At 38.8% G+C, this 9,407-nt stretch overlaps 1 long non-coding RNA gene across 1 annotated transcript; it reads right to left on the reverse strand.

Annotated features, from left to right (window-relative positions):
* Positions 1 to 4,410: 4,410 nt before the first annotated feature.
* On the reverse strand, positions 4,411 to 9,407 carry LOC136202286 (uncharacterized). Its single transcript, XR_010674399.1, has 3 exons — positions 5,444 to 9,407; positions 5,075 to 5,170; positions 4,411 to 4,832 (listed from the first exon to the last, which is right to left on the reverse strand). It is a non-coding gene; the product is annotated as an uncharacterized lncRNA (long non-coding RNA).

Genomic DNA, 9,407 nt, shown 5'->3' on the forward strand with positions numbered 1-9,407 from the left:
CTTTCCCCTGCCGATACATCACCCAAATCGCAACCCGTTCCTTATTCTTCTCGTCGACAGTAATGAGCACCATCACAGAAAAATCCTCCACCGGTACCCCGCCCAACACCAATTCGACCATGAACAACACAGACTCGAACCCAAATCACCATCCGTCCCTCACCGTCTCCAATATTTCTACCTTCATCAAAATAACCCTAGACGTCGAAAAAGGGCATTATCCTACTTGGGCTGCTCTGTTCAAGCTCTATGTCACAGCATTTCAGGTCCTGGACCATATATTTCCTCCATCACCCACAGACCCTTCCGCCACCACTCTTCAACAATCCAACCCCAATCTCTGGGCTCGTATCGATGTTGTTGTGCTTCAATGGATCTATAGCACCATCTCCCTCGACCTTCTCCATACTATTATTGAAGCTGATTCCACAACCGCCAGGGCCTGGAATCGTCTATAGGAAATTTTTTCAGATAGCAAAAATTCCCGGGCTCTCTTTCTTCAGCAAGATTTCTCCAAAACCAAACTTAGTGACTATTCTGACATTTCAACCTACTGTCAGCATCTAAAATCCTTGTTTGATCAATTGTCAAATATGGATTGTCCGGTTACCAATGATCAAATGGTGTTACAGCTTATATCCGGTCTGACTGAGGCTTATGATACTGTTGGTACTCAAATTAGACATGGGGATCCACTTCCACCCTTTCAGAGAGCCAGATCCATGCTAATTCTTGAAGAAACAGCCCGTGCCCGCAAGAACCCTACTCCGTCTAAACTAGTTGCATTGACCGTGTCATCTGCTACAGCTACGGCTGCACCGTCGCACTACTCACCGCGTCCTACGAATTATCGGGGCTCCTCCTCCTACCGCGACGGCAGACATGGTGGTTGTTCAAATCGCGGCAGAGGCGGTCGACACCACTACCGGTCGTCTCAGCCATCGCACTATCGACCTGCTGCCCTTCCTCCTTGGGGATATACCTACCCATGGGCACCAGCGCAACAATGGGCGACTCCTCCATGCCCTTATCCCACTTCAGGCAGGCAGCCATCACAGTTTGGTATTTTGGGACCTCGTCCTCACATGCAGCAAGCACACCTTCATATGGAATCACCATCATATGTGCCTACAGATATTGCAGAAGCTATGCACACCACGACACTCGCTCCACCTCCTGATCAATGGCACATGGACACAGGAGCTACTTCACACATGACAGCTGACAAAGGTACACTCACTTCTTATTTCAATTCGAACCTCAATGAAAATATAATTGTTGGTAATGGTCATTGTATGTCTGTTTGTGCATCTAGTAATGCATATCTAGAGTCTAAGTGTCATCATTTAAAGTTAACCAATGTCTTGCATGCACCTCATCTTATCAAAAATCTAATTTATGTCCGTCAATTTACTAAAGATAACCAAGTTTCTGTGGAATTTGATCCTTTGGGTTTTTCTGTGAAGGATTTACGGACGGGCAATATTATCATGAGATGTAAGAGTTCTGACGCCCTATATCCAGTCACCTCTAGCTCCCACAATTCCGCGTCATCTCATTCTGTCTTTACTACTTTGTCTTCCACCGTTTGGCACAATAGATTAGGACATCCAGGGCTTCCTATTTTTAACGCCCTGCTCAATAAAAAGTTGATTTCTTGTAATAAAGTTAAGGATCCTTCTCTTTGTTCTTCATGTACTAATGGAAAACAGGTAAAATTACCTTTTCAGTCATCCAACAATTTTGCTTCTATGCCTTTTGATATAATTCACAGTGATATTTGGACTTCACCCGTTCTTAGCTCGGGTGGCCATCGATTCTATGTTCTATTTTTAGATTCATACACAAATTTTCTTTGGACTTTTCCGTTAGCCCACAAATCTCAAGTCTATTCCGCCTTTCTAATTTTTAGGTCATATGTTCGCACTCAATTTGAAAGAGAAATTAAAGTTTTTCAGTGTGACAATGGGGGTGAATTCAATAATAATTCCTTTAAACAATTTTGTCAAACAAACGGAATGCAATTTCAGTTCTCTTGTCCGTATACTTCACCTCAAAGTGGAAAATCGGAACGCACCATTCACACCATTAATAATCTGATTAGAACAGTAATGCATCATGCCTCTGTCCCTCTTAAATTCTGGCAACATGCTCTCGAATTAGCAACATATCTTCTAAATATATATCCTCACAAAGTTCTAGGATACCAATCACCCACCAAAATTCTGTATAACCAGGAACCCACCTACTCCCACTTACGTGTCTTCGGATGCCTTTGCTTCCCTCTAATTCCATCCCAAACACGAAATAAGCTTGAATCTCGCTCTTCTCCATGTGTTTTCTTAGGGTATCCATCTAATCATAGAGGATATAAGTGTCTGGACATGTCTAAAAATAAGATAATCATATCCATCATGTCATTTTTGACGAATCAACTCTTCCGTTTTCAAACGCGCCTCCTAATTGCGCGTCTCCCTCACAAATTTCTGCCGAGTCAAACAGTCCCTTCCTACCTGCTGTCCAATTTCGAACTCCTACTCCTCGTTCTAATTCCGTCGATCCCGAGTCTGTCGCGTCCCCCATTTTTGTTGCGTCTGTATCGCAGTCCGCATCACCCGTCACTCCGTCCAGCCCAATCGAGTCGTCCGCGTTGTCTCACCTCCAATCCAGTCATGTCCGCCAGATCGTATCATCTGCTGTCCCGTCAAATACAGACAAGTCATCCGATTCGTATCCCATCTCGTCCTCAAATAACAGTCTGTCCGCCTCCTCGTCTGTGCGCACAGCGCAAACGCAGTCCGATTCATCTGCAGTCTCGTCTTCGATCTCCTCCCATAACACTCCACAAACTTCTTCTGATACTTCTATATCTTCCCCTCAATTACAAGTCATTAGCACTCACAAAATGGCCACGAGAGCTCAGCATGGCATCCACAAACCACGTCGAATGCTAAATTTATCTGCCTTAACAAAACCTACCATATCTCCGCTTCCGAAAACACCTTCTCATGCATTAAGTGATCCAAACTGGATACAAGCCATGACTGATGAATTTGAGGCTCTTATTGCAAATAAGACGTGGGTACTTGTACCCCGTCCAAAATGTGCTAATATTATTCGTAGTTGGTGGATTTTCAGGCACAAAACAAAGTCAGATGGCTCCTTTGAGCGATATAAAGCAAGACTGGTTGGGAATGGTTCCGGACAGTTGGCAGGAGTTGATTGTGGTGAAACGTTTAGCCCTATGGTTAAACCAGCCACCATTCGTGCTGTTCTCAGCATAGCACTGTCTAAACATTGGAAAATTCGGCAATTAGATGTCAAAAATGCTTTCATACATGGTGATCTTACTGAAACCGTCTACATGCATCAGCCACTGGGGTTCTGGGATTCCAGGTATCCTGATCATGTTTGTCTGCTACAGAAATCATTATACGGTCTCAAGCAGGCACCTCGGGCCTGGTATCAGTGGTTTGCTAATTTTGTAATTCAAATCGGTTTCTCCAATAGCATCTCTGACAACTCTTTATTTATCTACAAACAAGGCTCTGACACGGCATATATCCTTCTGTATGTCGACGATATAGTGCTAATCACCTCTTCTGACACACTTCAGGCTTCAGTAATGTCAAAATTGAACTCCGAATTTGCAATGAAAGATATGGGCCCTTTGAACTATTTTTTGGGCATATCAGCGACTCACTCTCCTGGCTCTCTCTTCCTATCTCAGCGGAAATATGCTTCTGAAATAATTGCAAGGCCGGACTCAGCTCGTGCAACCCGGCCACCACTCCTGTTGATACCAAACAAAAGCTCAGTATCTCGTCTGGTTCTGCTTATCATGACCCAACCGAATACAGAAGATTGGCTGGTGCTCTTCAATATCTCACACTACAAGAAAAAGGGAATTTAATGATGGGGAAAACCATCATTAAAAGTCTAGTTCCACTCATTAAAGGTTTTTAATGAGCGGAATTTTCCCCTTGAGGAAGCCCTTCTTACTAAAAGTATTAATGAGCGGAATAATTCCACTCATTAGTAACTTACAGTGAGAGGATATTTACCCTTATTAGAAACTATATAATGATTAAAGATACGCTCATTAGAAGTATTTGTAATGATTAAAAATACGCTCATTAGAAGTATTTGTAATGATTAAAAATACGCTCATTATAAGTATTTATAATGATTAAAAATATTTATAATAATTAAAAATGGTCTCATTATAAATATTTGTAATGTTTTGGATTGAAGAGAGCTACTCTAAATTAAATATATTCCACTATGAGACAAATTAAAATAGCATTAAACTTCCAAGGAAATCATCACATATCAAAGATTGAAGGTATATAGCAAAGAAGGTATAATCGCATTCAAAGTATTGAGAACTCCTACAAATTAAATCAGAATTCTATTAAGTAGTCAAAGTATAGAAATCTCCAAAGAATAGAGTTAAATACCAAAGAAATTGTGCACATCAGCGAAAAGATGATGTTTATAGGAAAGAGGGAGTTGAGGTGTTAGCAACATGAGTAAAAGCCAACAGAGAAATACAGCTTCCCACATCCAGTGTATTTTTCCTCTTTCTATTTCTACCTGTTTACTATTACCAATAAAGGATGTGAAGATGTGAAGTTATGCCTGTGGAAATATTTGCTACTGCATTTTCCAATCCTTCAAAGTGACTCGATAAAGAGAAATAGGGCCAGTCAAGTTCGTGAGCTCCGTCGCAACTCCAAGTGAGCATCCAAGGTCAAAGGGGACGGAGACTATGCTCTTCCATTAATAGGTTCACTATGGTTCTGATTGCAAAGGTTTTCACATATTAACACCTGATTGTAAAAGGTATTCTATTAGAAGTCAAAACTATATATCCATTTGCTGCATTTAAAACTATCTACACAGTTATCATATATATTTTTTCTTTTCATTTATGTTTGGAAGCCTAAAATGTCTTACATATAGATAAAAAAATTTGCAATCAAATATATGCAGCTCAAGTTTCCCTATGTGGATGTAATTAACAATAATACTACTTTAATGACAGTGCAGTATATACTTCCCAATCACTAACCTTTTGAATAAATAAGCCAAGTGAATGAGCATTTTAATAAGAGAGGGCCTGCATTATCTTGCCGTCAGTAGCCATGTAAAGGAGAAGCAAGGTCCTCTGAATTAGAGAAACTACAGAGTATTAGAATCTGTTGGCTTTAAGGTGACTGTTTCATGCTACCATGTGAAAACCAACTGTTTTAGTATCGGATATGTTTCAAACAGTTGAAAATCAAATAATGCATCTAACAAGTCCAGCAAATGAGACTTAACCTCACTAAGCTTGTTTCTCAACTGGTGTGCAATGTCATACTACTAGCACATACTACAATTTCATAGCACCCAGCCAACATAATTTTGCCAGAATAACAATAATCGAGAAGCCAACTACCTGTTTTACTCTGAAAAATCTCCGAAATTTGAAAGCAACTTATCAAACCTGGCCTCGAGTTGCTAAGTCCAACTTGCAGTGGTTTCATTGGCTGAAATTATAATATCATTAGCTTCTTAGATTGCAAAAAGTTTGGTAAATAAAATTGCTCCTTATTATGAATTGCCAAAATCAGAATTGTAACGTTAGATAACAATGATTCACACCAATCATTGAGTTAGAATATCCAGTGGAAATCTAAATTAATAGAAACATAAAGAATTGCAAAAAGATATTCAATGAGCATTATATAGAGTACCATAAAATAATAAAAATAAGCTAATAAAACAAACAAATAAAATGTCAAGACTTAAGAACAGTCTGCTGACGAAACAGAAACAGCCTTCAGAATAAGACAAACAGTCTATACGAAAAGACAAATATAGCACAAGCAGACAAACTCCTCATAAAAGACAATTGTTCAACTTTCTATGTGCTACAAAGGACACATGAAACAAACTATTGTTCAGATTTTATTAAATCAGCCTTGAAACTCCAAATTTCTCAATATATGCCTCATGTGACCTCTCCTTCTCTCTCCTTTTTTTTTACTGCTTTTGACTCTACCTTGAGAAAAAACAGACACACAAGAGAACAACCTGCACATATAAGGCAATTTATAAGACTTTATGGATAATAATTGGTTCATTTTGGTTCTAATTTGAGTCTAAAATCCATAAATATACATGTATAAATTGCACTTATCAAACACCCCCAAAATAGACCTTGCTTGTCCTCAAGCAAAAAGAAAGGTGAAGGTAAGAGATGGATGGATATGTTTCTCAATCACAAAGCTACCAGCAAAAATTGATATAAGGATCCATTGGGTGTTGAAAAACTTCCAATCAACAGAAGGATGTCAAGAAGCTAAGCATCGAATGTACATTATTTTCAAAGTGGCACTGATGAATCAATTTATTTCCAAGCAACGTAATAAAATAAAGTCCTAGCTAAGTTTTAACAATGCACAAAGACCTTGGATCCTCACTGACTGAATTTCACTCTTCTCACTTGGTGTTTGGGTGAGGTGTTTTGTCACACAATCAGCCAAAACATGGGGACACTAGGTGCCATAGGCTTGCACATCGGTCCAAACTCTGCTACTTGCCTTGAGAAAGAGGTTCTCTTAGAAGGGCTTGAGGTGGTTTTGGTTCTGTTAGATTTTGATAGCAAGATGATTTTTGGCTTGATTTGGTGATGTTTGAAAGATTAACACTAGGATTTTGAGGATTCGATTTTTTTTCTTCTAGCAGAAAGTTCAATTAATCACCAAAGTGAAAATTTTAGCAATATGCCTTCAAAAATTAGACTTTTTAACTCAGGCAAGAAACTTTGTTAGGGCTACCATGGCAAGTTCTGGACTCAATGCGTCATGCATGCCCACTCAACAAGAAAAGAGCAATTGCGAATGGTAAACTCACATGATTATGGGTTTTTATCCTACATCATTTAAGTGCAAAGTTTAAACAGAGCCACAGCCAAATCTCAAGGTGCATAGGGTTCAAAAGATTTAGGCAGCCACTAAGCTTTAAAGTTCTGTTCTTAGACTTGAACTCATTGAAATCCTAAATGACTAGATTTAACTCAAACCTATAGGATACCTTAAACATTTACCTTAAGCTCTGTAACTTTGAAGTGGAACATGGTGGTGGTTAGGTTGGCACAAGTGGTAACAAAGTATGTGGTAATTTACACAGGTGTGACATAAAGTGTTTCAAGACAACATCTTTCGAGGACAATCACAATTTCAAAAAAGAAGGTGAACTTTAGGGGGACCCCAAAATAAGTGTTAAAGCTATTTTGTTGATCTGCACTACGGGTCCAAAACCAGGGGACCCCAAAATAGGCTTCCAAAGTACCATGTGATTAAACAAAATCAATTCAGGAGGGTCCAAAACTAGAGGACCCCCCAAAATAAACATCAACCATAATCACACAATGTTTAAGGTGTTCAACAAAACAACAAAAGTTTGAATGAAAACAGCTGCATTTTGCATGCTGAAACACCCCCAAAATAAGATCAGCATTGTCCTCAGTACTAAAGATAACAAAAGATAGAGAGTATATACCATGTTCTGCATATGCAATCAAAGAGAGTAGAGTTAGAGACATTACAAGAGGAGATAGAGATTGGTCAGGCATGGATTTCAATTCATTTGTTTAGTTAGTGAGGAGAGTTGTTATCTTCCCTAACATTTCAGGTGCATGACTGGATTGTGCGTGTGTCTTTTTCAGTACAAGTTCAAAAGAGGGGCTACGGCTATAGCTTTCAGTGTTTTCAACATGAGGGGTTGCCTTCTCCTCTATCAACAGCTTGGGCTCAGCCTTTTGATATGCATAAATTTCCTCTATAGCCTTTATTTGCTCACTTAGCTTATCCAAATATTCCAGTACCCGGTGCATAGACAAGTTGGCAGCATCTGAGCATAAGACATCATCATCAAACAGACTTCTCTTTGGTTCAGGGTCTCAGTAGACACTTTACTCTTCAGAGTTGATTCTCTGATCTTTCTCTTACCAGTCTTCTCAGCCTTTGCCTCCTCCTTAAATTCATTAGTGATAATCGCCCATGATTTTCCATGTCTTCTTCAAATGTCAAGTTTGCTCGTCGAACATGCAGTCAAATGGCTCCATTCGTCAAGCTACCATCAACATGTGCACTGAAGGATTAAACATCCCCATCCCCCTAGACAACTTAGTTATCGGAGGCCCACACAAAATGTAACTCGAGCTTCTTTGTTCTTGCCTGGCCAAATGTAGCCCAAGCCAAAACCCCACATTGATCCGCTTCTTGTTGACCATACACCATAGCACAAACAGGTCATTGGTAGGCATATTGATTTGATTGTACCTAGCAAACAGGCTAGTGTCCAGGTATTTTTTTTGCAGGAAACGCACTTTATGGTAATAACCACATACTTAAGCAAAACAACAAAATCATGCAATTTTAATGAAACAGAGCAAGAGTAGATAATACTCATCTCATATATTGTAATTTAGAGAGACAAAACCAGTCTCTGAATTATACACATAGCCCCAGGAAAAAACTAATGAGTTGAATTATTCTAGATACATGTATGGTGTTCCTATCCTAACTATTTGGTCGGAAGAAGATTAGAATGGGACGACATTTGTCTTCAGTTTGAGGTATGAAAATTATCCCTTTTAATAGGGACATCATCATCTTTATCATTCCCTGTAGACTCTATAGATTTATTGAGTCTTCATTTCAATCATAAAAAGTTTTTTAGTCATCATAGTTCTTTTCTGTTTTAGTTTGGAGCTTAGATGGTGTTGATTTACCTATGAAACATAATGTGTCACTTTGGCATAAGAGGTTAGGCCATATGCACAGAGTGGAGTTTCTCCCTTTTTCAAGCTAAGCGGAATGCTCATATGTGATATTTTTTTATACAAAACAATCCAAAAACTCATTTTGCTCTAAATTGATTCAATCAACGTGAACTTTTATATTACTATATTGATTTTTACGACCATTTAGAAAGAAACCTCTAATTGGTAATTTGATTATCCTCAATTGAGTCTATTTAGAAGATTTAAACTGAAAATGGCACAGAACTTCTTAAGGCAGCTATCAAGTTTGTTTTAGAACAGTACCCTATTTTCCATCAATGAACTTTTGTGGATATTCCTACCAAAATGGCATATTATAAATAGTACTTGCCATGTAACCTCAACTATTTGGTTCAGATTCTCTCCCACCATTTCCTTACAACTGTTACCAAACCAAGCATTTCCTTCCCAAGATCAAAGTAGAGTGAAATTGTACAAACAGAATATAGGACCAAGAAAAAAAATCCCTAAACCCATTAATAATCAAAGCAAACCCATTTAAAATTAAAGCAAACAAAGTCAAGATTAAGAAGTTCATGCACTAATGTGAAGTAAAATCAGGCGCTTAATG

This window comes from Euphorbia lathyris, chromosome 8 (genome assembly GCF_963576675.1).
Source record: "Euphorbia lathyris chromosome 8, ddEupLath1.1, whole genome shotgun sequence".
Taxonomy (NCBI): Eukaryota; Viridiplantae; Streptophyta; class Magnoliopsida; order Malpighiales; family Euphorbiaceae; genus Euphorbia; species Euphorbia lathyris.